Below are 14,340 nucleotides of genomic sequence, written 5' to 3' on the forward strand. Positions count from 1 at the left end.
TAAAGCCCAATATGCTTTATTAACTGCTCTCTCAATTTATCCTGCCACCTTCAATGATCTATGCATGTATACACCCAGGTCCCTCTGCTCCTGCACCATTTTAAGAATTGTACCCCTTATTATATATTACCTTTCCATGGCAGAGTCTTCTGGTCGGCGTGCGGAAGTGGGCCCGACATGTCGATGCATAAAATGACGCACAAGACGCCGGGCGTGTGTCCCGACATCATTGCAATATTTTATTTGGCGGCGCGCGCCAGAATCAGCTGCACGCCCACCGAAATGTAAACGGACTATTAAAGCCATTAAGAAATCAATTGAGCCACTTGAGAACACTGCTCGTCCAACCTTAAGGTTGGCGGGCAGGCGAAAAGGCCAAGCGGCCTTTGCGTTTTTCAGGAAACCTCATCCACGGGCAGAATGAGGTTCCCTGAAGTTTTTATTAAATAATTAAATAATTTTTCATACATATAAAAATATGCCCCTACCTGTTTAAACAAATTTTCAATTCAATTCTTTAATTATTTTAATATCCATTTAATCTCCCTGAGGTCACTCCGTACCTCAGGGAGATTTCTGCGTTCTTTCACGCGTTGGTGTGAAAGAGTGCCGGCCCTGACTCCCCTTCCTCCCCCGGCCCGCACAGGTCATGCTGAGCGCTAGCGTCCACGTATTACGCTGGGCGGGCCTTAATTGGCCTGGCTGCGTAAAATGGTGGCGCGAAGCCGATCGCGGGTGGTGATCAGCTCCACACCCCCCCCCAACCAGCTCCCACCCAGCCCGCCTGTCATGAAAAATCCTGGCCTTCCTACCAAAATGCATCACCTCTGCTATCAACTTCATCTACCACCTACCTGCCCACTCCACCAACTCGTTTCTGTCCTTTTGAAGTCCTTGACTGTCCTCCTCACAGTTTACAATGCTTCCAAGCTTAGTATCATTGGCAAACTTTGAAATTGTCACTTGCACACCAAGATCTAGATCATTAATAAATATCAGGAAAAGCAAGAGTCTCAATACTGAGCCCTGGGGAACTTCACTACAAACATTCCTCCAGCCCGAAAAATATCCATTAACCATTACCCGCTGTTTCTTATTACTCAACCAATTTTGTATCCATGTTGCTATTGTCCTTTTTATTCCATGAGCTATAACTGTCCTCACAAGTCTGTTGTGTGGCACTGTATCAAATGCCTTTTGAAAGTCCATGTACACCATATCAACAGCATTAACCTCATCGACCCTTTCTGTTACCTCTTCAAAAAATTCCAGTAAGTTAGTTAAACACGATTGCCCCCTTAGAAATTTATGCTGGCTCTTCCTAATCAACCCATATTTTTCCATGTGGCTGCTTATTCTATCCCAAATAATTGTTTCTAGAAGCTTCCCCACCACTGAAGTTAAACTGATTGGTCTGTAATTTCTGGGCTCATCCTTACAACCTTTTTTGAACAAGAGTGTAATGTTTGCAATTCTTCAGTCCTCTGGCACCTCCCCTGAGTCTAGGGAAGATTGAAAGATTATGGCCAGTGCCCCTGCAATTTCTACTCTCACTTCCTTCAATATCCTTGGACGCATCTCATCTGGTCCTGATGCTTTGTCAACTTTAAATGCCAACAGTTTATCCAACAATTCCTCCTTATCAATTTGAACCTTTCTAGTGACAGTTTCCTCATCTGTCACCATGGCCTGGGTAGCACCTGCTTCCTTGGTAAAGACAGATGCAAAGTATTCACTTAACACCTCAGCCATGGCCCCTGTCTCCATGTGTAAATCTCCTTTCTCATCCCTAATCGGCCCTACTCCTCCTTTTACCACTTTTTACTATTTTTGTGCCTATAGAAGACTTTGGGATTCCCCTTTATGTTGGCTGCCATTCTTTTCTCATAATCCCTCTTCGCTTCTCTTATTTTCTTTTTCACCTCCCCTCTGAACCTGCTGCATTCAGTTTGGTTCTCAATTGTATTTTCTGCCTGATACCTGTCAAAAGCGCACTTTTTCTTCTTTGTCTTAATTTCTATCTCCAGTATCAGGAAAGGTTTGCGGATTCAATGTGGAATCACAAATTGACCCACACCTGGCTTATACAAGTGGAAAGAGGACAAAATGGATTGTTTTCTTCAAGAGTAGAAAGGTGGGATTGCACATTTTTATGATAGCAGAGGACCCCCATAGTTTCATAGGTTTCAGCCGAATTTTATGGGAGGCAGCCAAATAGTAGGTTGACCTTGACCTCACCAATCCACCAATCACAGATGCATCTGTCCATGACAGTATTGGTAGGAGTAACCACTACAGTTCCTTTGGAGATGAAGTCTCATTTTCACACTGAGGAGTGACTCCACTGTGTTATGTGGTAATACCACCATGCTCAATAGGACAGATTTCGAACAGATCTAGCAACTCAAGACTGGACATCCCTGAGGCACTGTGGGCCATCAGCAGCAGCAGAATTGTACTGAACCAAAATCTGTAACTTCATGACCCAACATAACCCTCACTCTACCCTCACCATTAAGCCAGGATATCAACCCTGATTCAATGAAGAGCACAGGAGGGCATGCCAGGATCAGCACCAGGCATACCTAAAAATGTGGTGTCAACTTGGTGAAGCTACAATACAGGACTACTTGCGTGTCAAACGATGGAAGCAGCGAAAACTATGCAATCTGACAGCCAATGGATTAGTTCTAAGCTCTGCAGTCCAGCCACATCCAGTCGTGAATGGTGGTGGACAATTAAACAACTCACAGGGCTCCACAAATATCCCCATCTTCAATGATGGAGGAGCCCAGCACATCAGTGCAAAAGATAAGGCTGAAGCATTTGCAACAATCTTCAGCCAGAAGTGACAGGCGTATGATCCATCTTGACCTCCGCCGAAGGCCCCCAGCATCACAGATGCAGTCTTCAGCCAATTCGATTCACTCCACGTGATATCAAGAAATGGCTGATACTGCAAAGTCTCTGGGCCTTAATAGCCTCCTGGCAGTAATAATGAAGACTTGTGCTCCAGAACCTGCCGCATATCTAGCCAAGCTGTTCCAGCACAGCTAAAACGTTGGCATCTTCCCAACAATGTAGAAAATTGCCTAGATATGCCCTATCCAAAAAAAAAGGACAAATCTAATCTGGTCTATTACTGCCCCATTAGTCTATTCTCGATCATCAGCAAAGTGATGGAAGGGCTTGTTGACAGTGCTATCAAGCGGCACTTGCTCAGCAATAACCTCACCGATGCTCAGTTTGGGTTCTGCCAAGGCCACTTTGCTCACACCTCATTGGAGCCTTGGTCCAGCCATGGACAAATGAGCTGAATTCCCGAGGTGAAGTGAGAGTGACTGCCCTTGGCATCAAGGCAGCATTTGACTGAGTGTGGCATAATGGAGCCCTGATATAATTGAAGTCAATGCAAATCAGGGGGGAGTCTCTCGCCTGGTTGGAGTAATGCTTAGCACAAAGGAAGATGTTTATGGCTGTTGGAGACCCAGAACATTGCTGCAGGAGTTCCTCAGTTTCCTAAGCTCAATGATCTTTGGTTGCTTCATCAATGACCCTCCCTCCAACATAAGGTGAGAAGTGGGGATGTTGCTCTGATGACTACACAATGTTCAGCATCATTTGCAATTCCTCAGATACTGAAGCAGTCCGTGCTTGAATGCAGCAAGACCTGGACAACATTGGGCTCTTAAGTGGCAAATAACATTAATGCCACAGAAGTGCTAGGTGATGACCATCTCCAACAAGAGAAAATATAACTCTCTTCCCTTAACATTCAACGGCAATACCAGCACTGAATCGCTCACTATCAACGTGCAGGAGGTTATCATTGACCAGAAACTTAACCGGACCGGACAAATAAATATTGTGGATACAAGAGCAGGTCAGAGGCTGGGAATTCTGCAGTGAGTAACACATCTCTTGACTCCTGAAAGCCTCCCACCACCTACAAGGGACAAGTCAGGAGTGTGATGGAAGACTCTCCACTTGCCTGGATGAGTGCAGCTCCACCAACACTCAACAAGCTTAACACCATGCTGGAAAAAGCATCCCACTTGATCCACACCCCTTTCACCACCTTAAACATGCAGTCCCTTCACCACTGACACAGTACCAGCAGTGTGCACAGCCTACAGGATGCACTGCAGCAAATCACCAAGGCTCCTTTGACAGCACCTTTCAAACCTGCGACCTCTATCACCCAGGAGAGCCCAGGGAGTCAGGTGCATGGTAACACCATCACCAGCAAGTTACCCTTCAAGTCACACACCATTCTGACTTGAAACTATATCATATTTCTTTCACTGCCGCTGGGTAAAAATCCTGGAGAACCCTCTGTAACAGCATAGTGGACATACTTACACCACGTGGACTGTAGTGGTTCAAGAAGGTGTCACCATCACCTTCTCATGGGCAGTTAGGGGAAGTAAGTGCTGGCTTTGTCAATGATGCTCATAGCCCAGGAATAAGTTAACAAAATGATTTCCAGAAACAATTGTTTTCAGGAAGTGGCACAAGATGACAATGCTGTGACATAGGAAGACAGCAGCCTTGCCATTTTCTGTAGGAAATATTTAGATCTCCTACAGCCTCAATCTCCCGCTTTGCAGCTGCCATCACTCACATGCCAGAGGTTGGACACAGTGGGGCGCCCACACAATGTGGGCAAAATTGCTGTACTGTTACAATAATTGCTGTTAAGTGGCTCCTTAATGAGCTTGATTGCATTCCTGCTGCTGCCTGAGAGTTTGCCATCACTGTTATATTCCCCCTCCAGGAAAAGCATGCAGAGGCGGGTGCCTGTTGGGAGCCAGCTCAACGCTTTTCATGTAATTTCCACCCCCCCCCCACCCCACCACCACCACCACCACCACCACCACCACTTCACGCCCAATCCCTTCTTCATGGGGCTGGGAAAATTCTTCCCAATATTACATACCGAATGCAAAGTGCCAAATGGGGATTAGAATGGTCCTAAAATCAGATGAAATGCAGCCTTGTTTTTCAGTTGTGCAATCCAAGGCAATGGCAGCACATCCACCTCAGACTGGAACGGATTTGAATGTATGACCTTATAAATTGACATGAAGCATGCAACTGAATTTCTCCACATTCCCATATTAGCTGATGAACCTTCCAAACACATGTGTATCACCTGTAAATGTTGTCTATGATCTGCTCCCACTTCTGTAAATTAACTCTTTTCTACCCAAAACAAATTGTTAGAAACTAAAAATGCATTGCTCAATACTACAGTGTATGGTTAAATATAAATTGCATGCATGGATATACTGGCACAAAAAAAAACCTGATTTTAAGGAAGATATCTTCGCTCAACCTTCCCTCATATATTTGGCTGGCGCACCTCAGTTATGTCCCTCAGAGTAAAGAGAAAATAGCCAGGGTTTAGTTCAAGCAGGGGGTCCTGCCCCACTGGTTGGAGTAATGGTGGAAGCCCCGCATTACTTCTGTGGTGGAGGCCCAGTGATATTTAAATGCTTTCAGGCACTTCACTGGCCAGCATAGCGCCTTCCACGCAATCAGGCCTCTGATGGGACAGAAATCTTAACCCCAGAGACCTGCCAGGCAATCAGAGGCCAGCAGATCTCCATTGCCAAGAGCGTCACTGAGAGCAGTGGCTGCTGCCGGTAATGCTCCAAGGTCTAATCCGTGGATCGCCGCTGGATCCATGGACGCAGACATGTGGGGCACAAGGGGAGGGCGTCATGTTGGGGAGTCAGATGCAAGGACAGGGGGGTTGCTTTCAGTGCCCTCCCCCCCTCACTCCTTCCCAATGCTGGGTGCCTCAATCGGGCTCTAAGTGCCTGTGAATGAGGGTCCCCACCCTCCCAACGAGACCGCTGGCAAACTGAATAGGGTTTGCTGGGCAGTCTTGGGGAGGAATGGGAGCCCCGTTTAATCCATAAGCCACGACTGAATTCTGGTGGCTTCAAGTGCGATTGGTGTCAAGTGGCTCACTAATGAGACTAATTGGCATCCCAGCGCCAAAGTGGATGGAACTCCTGCATCAAGGCCTTGCCACCACCAACTTAATTGGGGACAGTTTTCCTAGCATCAGGAACCTGATACAGGTAGTCCTGCTCAGATCTCCCAGGCCCCCCGCCATCATGCCCGCCCCAGTGGGTTCAATTACATTGTGTTCTATATGCCTCCATTTGGCCTCACCTGGCCCTTAAAGGAGCTCTGTCATTACACAGAAGGAATGGAGAGAAGCATCTAACAGCAGCTTGAGCTACCATCGTAGCCATTATATAAGATCAGCAATATTAAGAAAGGGGAGGAAATGCAAATCAGTCATTGGAAAAGTGCTTGAGGCTGTCATTTTAATATTTCACTTTAGAAAGAGCTTATTGTGAGTACTGTGGTAGGTAATCGAAACTGTTTTACTAAGCTTGTCTAAACACCAGCCAAAAATCTATGCTGGCATAAAACCCCAGAAGTAGGTCAACAATGAGATAAGCTCACTCATTCACTTTCCCAGAACTGCTTCATCCAATTCAGGGTCGCGGGGAGTCAGAGTCAATCCCAATAGGCAACGGGCGCTGGGCAGGGTACACTCAGGATGGGAAGTCAGTCTGTCACAGAGCATATACCCACACGCATACACACAAACACAAAGGGGGACAATTTACTGTAGCCAATCCACCGACACTGAACGTCTTTGGACTTTGGGAGGAAACCAGAGCACCCAGCGGAAACCCACATGGACACGGGGAGAACGTGCAAACTCCAAACAGGGAGACACCCGAGGTCAGGATCGAACCTGGGTATGCGATAAACTGCAAGCACAAAGACAGAAATTAGTGTCAGTTCTGGCTCTGTTGGTAGCACTCTCACCTTTGAATCAGAAGGCCACAGCCCAGCACTTGAGTACAAAAACCTAGGCTGACACTCCAATGCAGCTCTGAGGATATCTTGCGCTCTCAGAGGTGCCGTTTTTGTGGATGAGACATTAATCTGATGCCTGGTATGCTCTCTTAGGTGCATGTAAAAGATCCTGTAGCAATATTTTGAAGAAGGGCAGGGGATTACCACCTGGTGCTGCGGTCAATAGTTTTCTCTCAATCAACATCACAAAAACACATTATTTGGTCATCATCACATGTTTTATGGGGGTTTGCTATGTGCAAATTGGTTGCCATGTTTCTCACGTTGCAACAGTGACTACACTTCAAAAGTATTTCATTTTGGTGATTGTGAAAGGTGCCATATTAATGCAAGTCCGGAAGATTTTAACCCAGTGATGGGTTGTTGAAAGTTTGCCAAAAAACAAAGGCTAAGTGGGTGGCATGGGGAAAAAGCTGACAGAACAGGTGGGCATTCTTTCATCACCAAGTCAGCAAGGAAGAGAATTCCTTACCAAAAGGCAATGAATTAATGTAAGTGGCCATCATTGTTTTCATTCCACCATATTCTATTCTTTCTATGTAATGGCTGCGTTGTTTTCTCATCTGTTTTTGATTCCTTTAGCTAGAGCACTCTGTCGTGGTTTATTTAGGTCTCCCAGGTTTCCATGACAATTTATTTTTTTTCTCCTGGTTAGAATTGTGGATAAATTATGTCATTGAGGATTCATATCTCCTGGGGTTTTCATAGCATAAATAGAAGATGTGCCTTGGGCATTAAGTGTAAATGAGGTTCAACTCATCAGCTAAAAGTCATAAGGAACTCATGATTTCATCACTTAAGAGTTATCTGGCCAGTACAGCCAGGTCATAAATGAACATACTTCGATTGAGCCATGTGTAGGCTATATCCTCCACTATACAGCTCTCTATATGTACATACAGACATAGCTTGTGTCAAATAAACACATTTTTATTCACACATGTGGAAAGTTTCCTCTGAGTGGTGTGTCGAGAATCATAAACACGTTTTTATAAATGGGTATATGATTTCATTGCACGTAGCACACAGAGGAAATCTTCCCCATGCCAAGTGTTCAAAATGGAGAATGATATAGCTTAAATTTTACTTAACTTTGTTAATCTTCACATAGCCTAACTAATCATCAGCAAAATAAAAAGTTGGGGGCATTTTTGGTCTCAGATGATGTGTCATTATTACATGTCCAATAATTCACTTTTCTGACAGAGCCAAGGGATGATGCAGTGCAGAATCAAACTAGTCTATCAAGTTAGTGTCATGTGAGTCATCTAATGCAACCTTACTCACTTTCCAAAGTGTTGCCCATATCATTTAACATTCAACTTTTACAGACAATGATCAAATTCCCTTTTGAAATACTTAGGCCGGAATTTTCTGGCCCCCTTGGCATCAGGGGTTATGGCTGGCGGGGGTGGACAATATGGCGAGAAGGCCAGAAATCAATTTTATGCCGTTGTGAAACCAATTTGCAATCGTCTGCTCCACTGGTCAATGGTGGGCGGCATTTCCCGCTGCCGTACGTCAGGAACTTGTCAGTTCAATACGTTTACACATCATTATAAGTCCTGTTTGCCAGAATCAACCACCAACGTCAAATTTACTGCCCATGTTGGCATGACTTCAGAACGGCAAGCTTCACAGCTGCCTTTAAAAGGCGTGTACCTGGCAACCTGAGCTTCAAGGGGAACTCGGAGGTGAGTGTAAACGACCTTGTGCAGTGCTCATGAGCATTGCCTGAAGGACAGCAAGGATAAGGGGCTGCGCATTCGTTGGAGGGGCACAGGCAAGTCACACAGGCAAGTGACAAGGCAGCACAGATGGAAGGAAAGTCTCAAGCACATGCCAGGAGGGGTGGGGAGCAAGGCAGCACCGACAGACTGAAGGAAAGACTCAAACACTTGCTGGGGCCATGGAGGAGGTACAGGTTAGGGAAGCAGCCACGCTCTTGGGAAAGCTTGTCAAAAGTGAGCATTCTTCTGTAGCTGAGACAGTTCAGCAGCAGCTCCATTGAAATGCTGGGAGTCGGGACTCTGAATATTTTCTGCCCACTCAAGCAATGCATAAGCATTAAAGTGCCACCAAACACTTTCCACTGACTGCAAATTAATGTGCGTTTTCGGGGGCAGAATAACAATTGGCCAACTGGGCAAGTTGTACAATCCCCTTGTGAAAGGTGGCCATGGTGCGGTCACTGGTGGAGATGTTCACGGCCCCTTGCAATGTCTTTATTAAGGCTTGGACCAGTGTCCATTATGGTTCAAGCTAATAGCGCAGCCCTGCAGTGTGGGTTAGGAGAATGCCTGTGCCTGAGCTGAGAACATAGCATGCAGCCTAATGGCTGAAGCTGGTGCCAATTGGTCAACTGGAGTGGGGCAGAGGTGGGCGGGGTTTCAGACAGCCTTTGAAGTGCACTACACACTGGCCCTCCAAGTGGTGTCCAGCAATCTCCTGCACATGTGAAGAGGTCTTCAGACTTAACCAAGAGAGGTTCTTAGGACACCTATGCTAACCTATGCATCTCTCTTTGATTATGCAGGAGGAGCACATCAAGATCATGGAGCCTGGTGATTCAGTGGTATGCCTCATGGCTTACAGAGACCAGAGAAGTAGGAGAGAGCAGCAGAGGTGCTTGGCTCATCAAAGGGAGATCACCTCCCTCAAGATGAAAGCGTAGCAGGACCTGCTGCACAGGCAGCTGAAGATCCAGAGCAAGCCATCGCTCATGGCGCCTCGCTAGACCCAGGGTCTATAGATGGTGTCTGTCATTTCTGCAGATGACTGAGAACCGGTGTTGCTGATGACTGCACATGTCTAGGAAACTGGTCAGTCACATATACCACCTGCTGCAGGATTTGGTGCCACAGGGACATGGAGGGCATCCACTGCCAGTGGCCGTAAAAGAGATCACGGGGCTCAATTTTTATGTCAGTGGCTCCTTCCAGGACTCTCTGGTTTTCCACAGGTGCAGAGTGCCATCTACTGCACTCACGTAGTGCTTAGATCTCCAGGGTCAACTACATCAACCGCAAGGGCTTCCACTCATTAAATGTTCAGCTTGGTGCGCGACCAGCACAAATACATCCTGCAGGTCTGCGCAAGGTTCCCAGGGAGTGTCCATGACTTCTATATCCTTGGCAGGTCTCAGATCCCTGGCATCTTCCAGGGTCCACAGAGGCTGCAGGGATGGCTCCTCAGGGACAAGGGCTATCCACAGAGGACATGACAAGTGACACTTGCACGGCAGCTTCAGACTGCAGCAGAGCGATGATATAACGAGGCTCATGTCACAACGTGTACTTTGGTGGAACAAACGATAGACATTTTGAAAGTGAGGTTTCAGTGCCTCGACAGGTCTGGTGGAGCACTATAAAACAGTCCCCAGAGGATGCCGTCAGTGGGGCCATCACACTGGCCAGATGAGGCAGACGCACTCGGGAGGCCCTCATAGCCACAAGATTCATGGAGGATGGTGACGAGATCCAGTGAGGACAGTCCTGACTTCCTCACCTTGCATCTGTGAACATTTGGTTCCTGTGTGGCTGATGGCAGCACATGTACCCTCAGTGCTCAGGCTCATGTTATGGAGATGCAGTGAAGGCCCTAATAGTTGCTAGATTCCAGAAGGATGATGACTCCATGCAGTGAGGTCACTGTGAATGTCTGACTCCTGTCTGGCCAAGGGCAGCTTGCTTGCACTCTGTGGTCAGGGTCTTATCATAGGAACGCAGCCATGAAACTTTAAAAGCTTCTGATCCTTTGTCCGCCTTTAGCACCTGAGCCTTTCAGGAGCACAGCATCACCGGTCACAGGTGCTGAAGAGAAGGGGGCCAGCCCCACCTCAAAGTTGCTAAGAGCACACAGAGAGAATGACATTCTGGCAACAATGACAAGTACCATCAATGTGCAGGAATCAGTAATGTGCCCAGGGAGTGTGAAGCCAGATCACCACTTTGGTCTGAAGGTTGCACAAAGCACAGGGAAAAGGCCCTGGACTGAGACACCTGCCTTTATTTTGTGCAGGAACCAAGGTTTCACATCTGAGTGACATGAACACAGCTCATCAGGACAAGGAGCCAGGGGCAGGGAGACATTCTTGGGAGTTTATTTACAACAATGAACATTAAGTACAAGTGATTAACAACCATGCCCGGGTTGTGCAGCCACATCTTCTTACACCTGGTTCCAAGGGGAGCCGGGAGGGAGGAGAACCTCCTTGTGAACCTGCTCCTGGGCCTAGCCAAGTTCATCATTAACAGGTCCAGGCAGTGGGCAATCGAGGGGTTATCCAACCCGACTGTCTACCCCTCTTCCACGGCTACGTTCGTGAATGGTTGTCCTTGGATAGGGAGCACACGGTGTCCGTCAGCACTGTCAAGGCCTTCTGTGCTCGGTGGGCACTACGGGGACTAGGGTGTTTTATTGACCCCGCTTAATCACATTTTGATTTAATGTTGGGGGCAAGTTTCCTTTAAGTTTTGCCTTTTTTTTGCAGTTTCCCTTTAAGGGGCTGCCTTTCAATTTGTCCCTTGATTTGCTAATTTAGTTTATTTGGTTTGGCTCGTAAGAGTTATATCTTCTTAATTTTCCTAACCCTGCCGCTACATCTTGGTGCTCCCTGGGTATCGACAGCAGACGCGGAGGCAGCCTGCCAACTGAAATGATCTTGACGGGCATCCTCTGGAGTGCCGAGACCTGGACTTGTTGTGTGGCAGTGGCATCCCCCTTGGCCTGTTGAGCTGGAGCTGCTGGGGTCACAAGAAGAGGGGATTTAGGTGGGCCAGGCAATCCCAGAGTCACCTGGGTGGATGGGCCCGGGTATGCACTTGCTGAACCTCCTTCCTATGGGTACCCGATGGCCCCTTACTGACTCCTTGAGGAGAAGGGGTTGCTGAATTGAGATCGAGCTGTCTCGCACCCCCTCTCGCATTGACACTGTTGGAGGCCAAATATGGCATCAGGGATGGAGTTCAGGCCGCGCAGCAGTGAAGACCGATGTCCTGAGGTCTCCATGGCAGTCGCCAACCCCCCAGTACTGACATCAGTGCTTTGGCATGCCGGCGCCATCACCCAAGCTGAGGTCAGACGGAGTCCTCCATCATGCAATCTGAGGAGTGCAACGGACATTCCCTCCCTGATGTTCCTGAGTTTGCCTTTGCAGCTCCAGCAACTGAGTTATGACCGAATCCAGAGGCTCCTCATCTGACTCGGACTCAGAAGATTTCTGGCCTTCAGCAGCCCTCCGAGTGCAGGAGACCTGGAAAGTTCCTGCCGCCACCTGCTGTGGACCAGACAGTGCGATGTACTCACCAAATTGCAATCCTAAGACTACTCTAGAACTAGGTCCCACCGAGGTGTATGTCTCTGCAATGGTAGAGAGTGTGGGTGAGCACTGTGGCAGGTCTTCAATTAGGGTGTCATCAAATTCTTCTTCAGAGGCGCCCTTGGGTCTTGAGACAAGGGCCTGCGAAAGCAAGGAGAGATAATTAGTGCATGGCAGGGGACAGGGGTGCAGGAGAACAGGGGAACTGACTCTCAGCATGGTTGCCTGATGGATGTTGCACTGCTGGATCCTCAATTGGTTGAGCACCAGGAACAGTCCAGATCATCGCCGGCCAGCTGGAATATTCTATTTTCAAAGTCTGTGAGGACCTTGATGCCAGGCATTCCTGCACCAGTCTGTGACCTCTCCCTTTTGTTGTGTGCCACCTTGCCCTGCAGGAATATAGATGGGGAGAGTGTAAGCAGGGTACATGCCAGACCAGATGATATGAGTGCCTGGATATGTGGGTGGTGAGTGGTGCCTTGGATGGGATAAGGACATGGTCCACAGGGCAGATGAAGGTGTAAGCGAGTTTTATTTATCTGTTTTTATTATTCATTCACGGGTTGTGGGCTTCGCTAGTTGGGCCAGCATTTATTGCCCATCCCCAGTTGCCCTTGAGAAGGTGGTGGTGAGCTGCAGTCCATGTGGTGTTGGTACACCCACAGTGCTGTTAGGAAGGGAGTTCCTGGATTTCGACCCAGTGAAGGAACAGCGATATATTTCCAAATTAGGATGGTGAGTGGCTTGAGGGGACCGTCCAGTTGGTGGTGTTCCCATGTGTCATCTGCCCTTGTCTTTCTAGATGGTAATGGTCATGGGTTTGATGGGTTTGGAAGGTGCTGCCTAAGGAGCTGCGGTGAATTCCTGCAGTCTACCTTGTAGATGATACACACTGCTGCTGCTGTGTGTCGGTGGTGGAGGGAGTGAATGTTTGTGGATGTGGTGCCAATCAAGTGGGCTGCTTTGTCCTGGATGGTGTCAAACTTCTTGAGTGTTGTGGGAGCTGCATTCATCCAGGCAAGTGGAGAGCATTCCATCATACTCCTGACTTGTACCTTGGAGATGGTGGACAGTCTCTGGGGAGTCAGGAGGTGGGTTACTCATCACACTATTCTTAGCTAGGCATGACTCCAACCAGCAGAGAGTTTTCCCCCTGATCCCCATTGCCTCCAGTTTTGCAAGTGCTCCTTGATGCCTCTGTCAAATGCTGCCTTGATGTCAAGGGCAGTCACTCTCACTTTGCCTCAGGAGTTCAGCTCTTTTGTCCATGTTTGAACCAAGCTGTAATGGGGTCAGGAGCTGAGTGGCCCTGGCGGAACCCAAACTGAGCATCAGTGAGCAGGTTATTGCTGAGCAAGTGCCCCTTGATAGCACTGTTGATGACTCCTTCCATTACTTTACTGATGATGGAGAGTAGGCTGATGGGGCAGTAATTGGTTGGGTTGGATTTGTCCTGCTTTTTGTGTACAGGACCATACCTGGGCAATTTTCCACATAGCCATGTCGATGCCAGTGTTGTAGCTGTACTGGAGCAGCTTGACTAGGGGCACGGCAAGTTCTGGAGCACAAGTCTTCAATACTATTGCTGGAATATTGTCAGGGCCCATAGCCTTTGCTGTATCCGCTGCCTTCAACCATTTCTTGATATCATGTAGAGTGAGTCAAATTGGCTGAAGACACAGGCATCTGTGATGCTGGGAACCACTGGAGGAGGCCAAGATGGATTATCCACTCGGCACTTCTGGCTGAAGATTGTACCAAATACTTCAGCCTTATCTTTTACACTGATGGCTGGGCTCCTCCATCTTTGAGGATGGGGATATTTGTGGAGCCTCCTCCTCCAGTGAGTTGTTTAATTGCCCATCTCCATTCACAACTGGATGTGTCAGGACTGCAGAGCTTAGATCTGATCCTTTGGTTGTGGGATCATTTAGCCCTGTCTATCACTTGCTGCTTCTGCTGTTTGGCACGCAAGTAGTTATCTGGTTATAGCTTCACCAGGCCGACACCTCATTTTTATGTATGATTGGTGCTGATCCTGGCATGCCCTCTTGCACTCTTCATTGAACCAGGGTTGATCCCCTGGCTTGGTAATGGTAGAATGGGGG

This window comes from Carcharodon carcharias, chromosome 5 (genome assembly GCF_017639515.1).
Source record: "Carcharodon carcharias isolate sCarCar2 chromosome 5, sCarCar2.pri, whole genome shotgun sequence".
NCBI lineage: Eukaryota > Metazoa > Chordata > Chondrichthyes > Lamniformes > Lamnidae > Carcharodon > Carcharodon carcharias.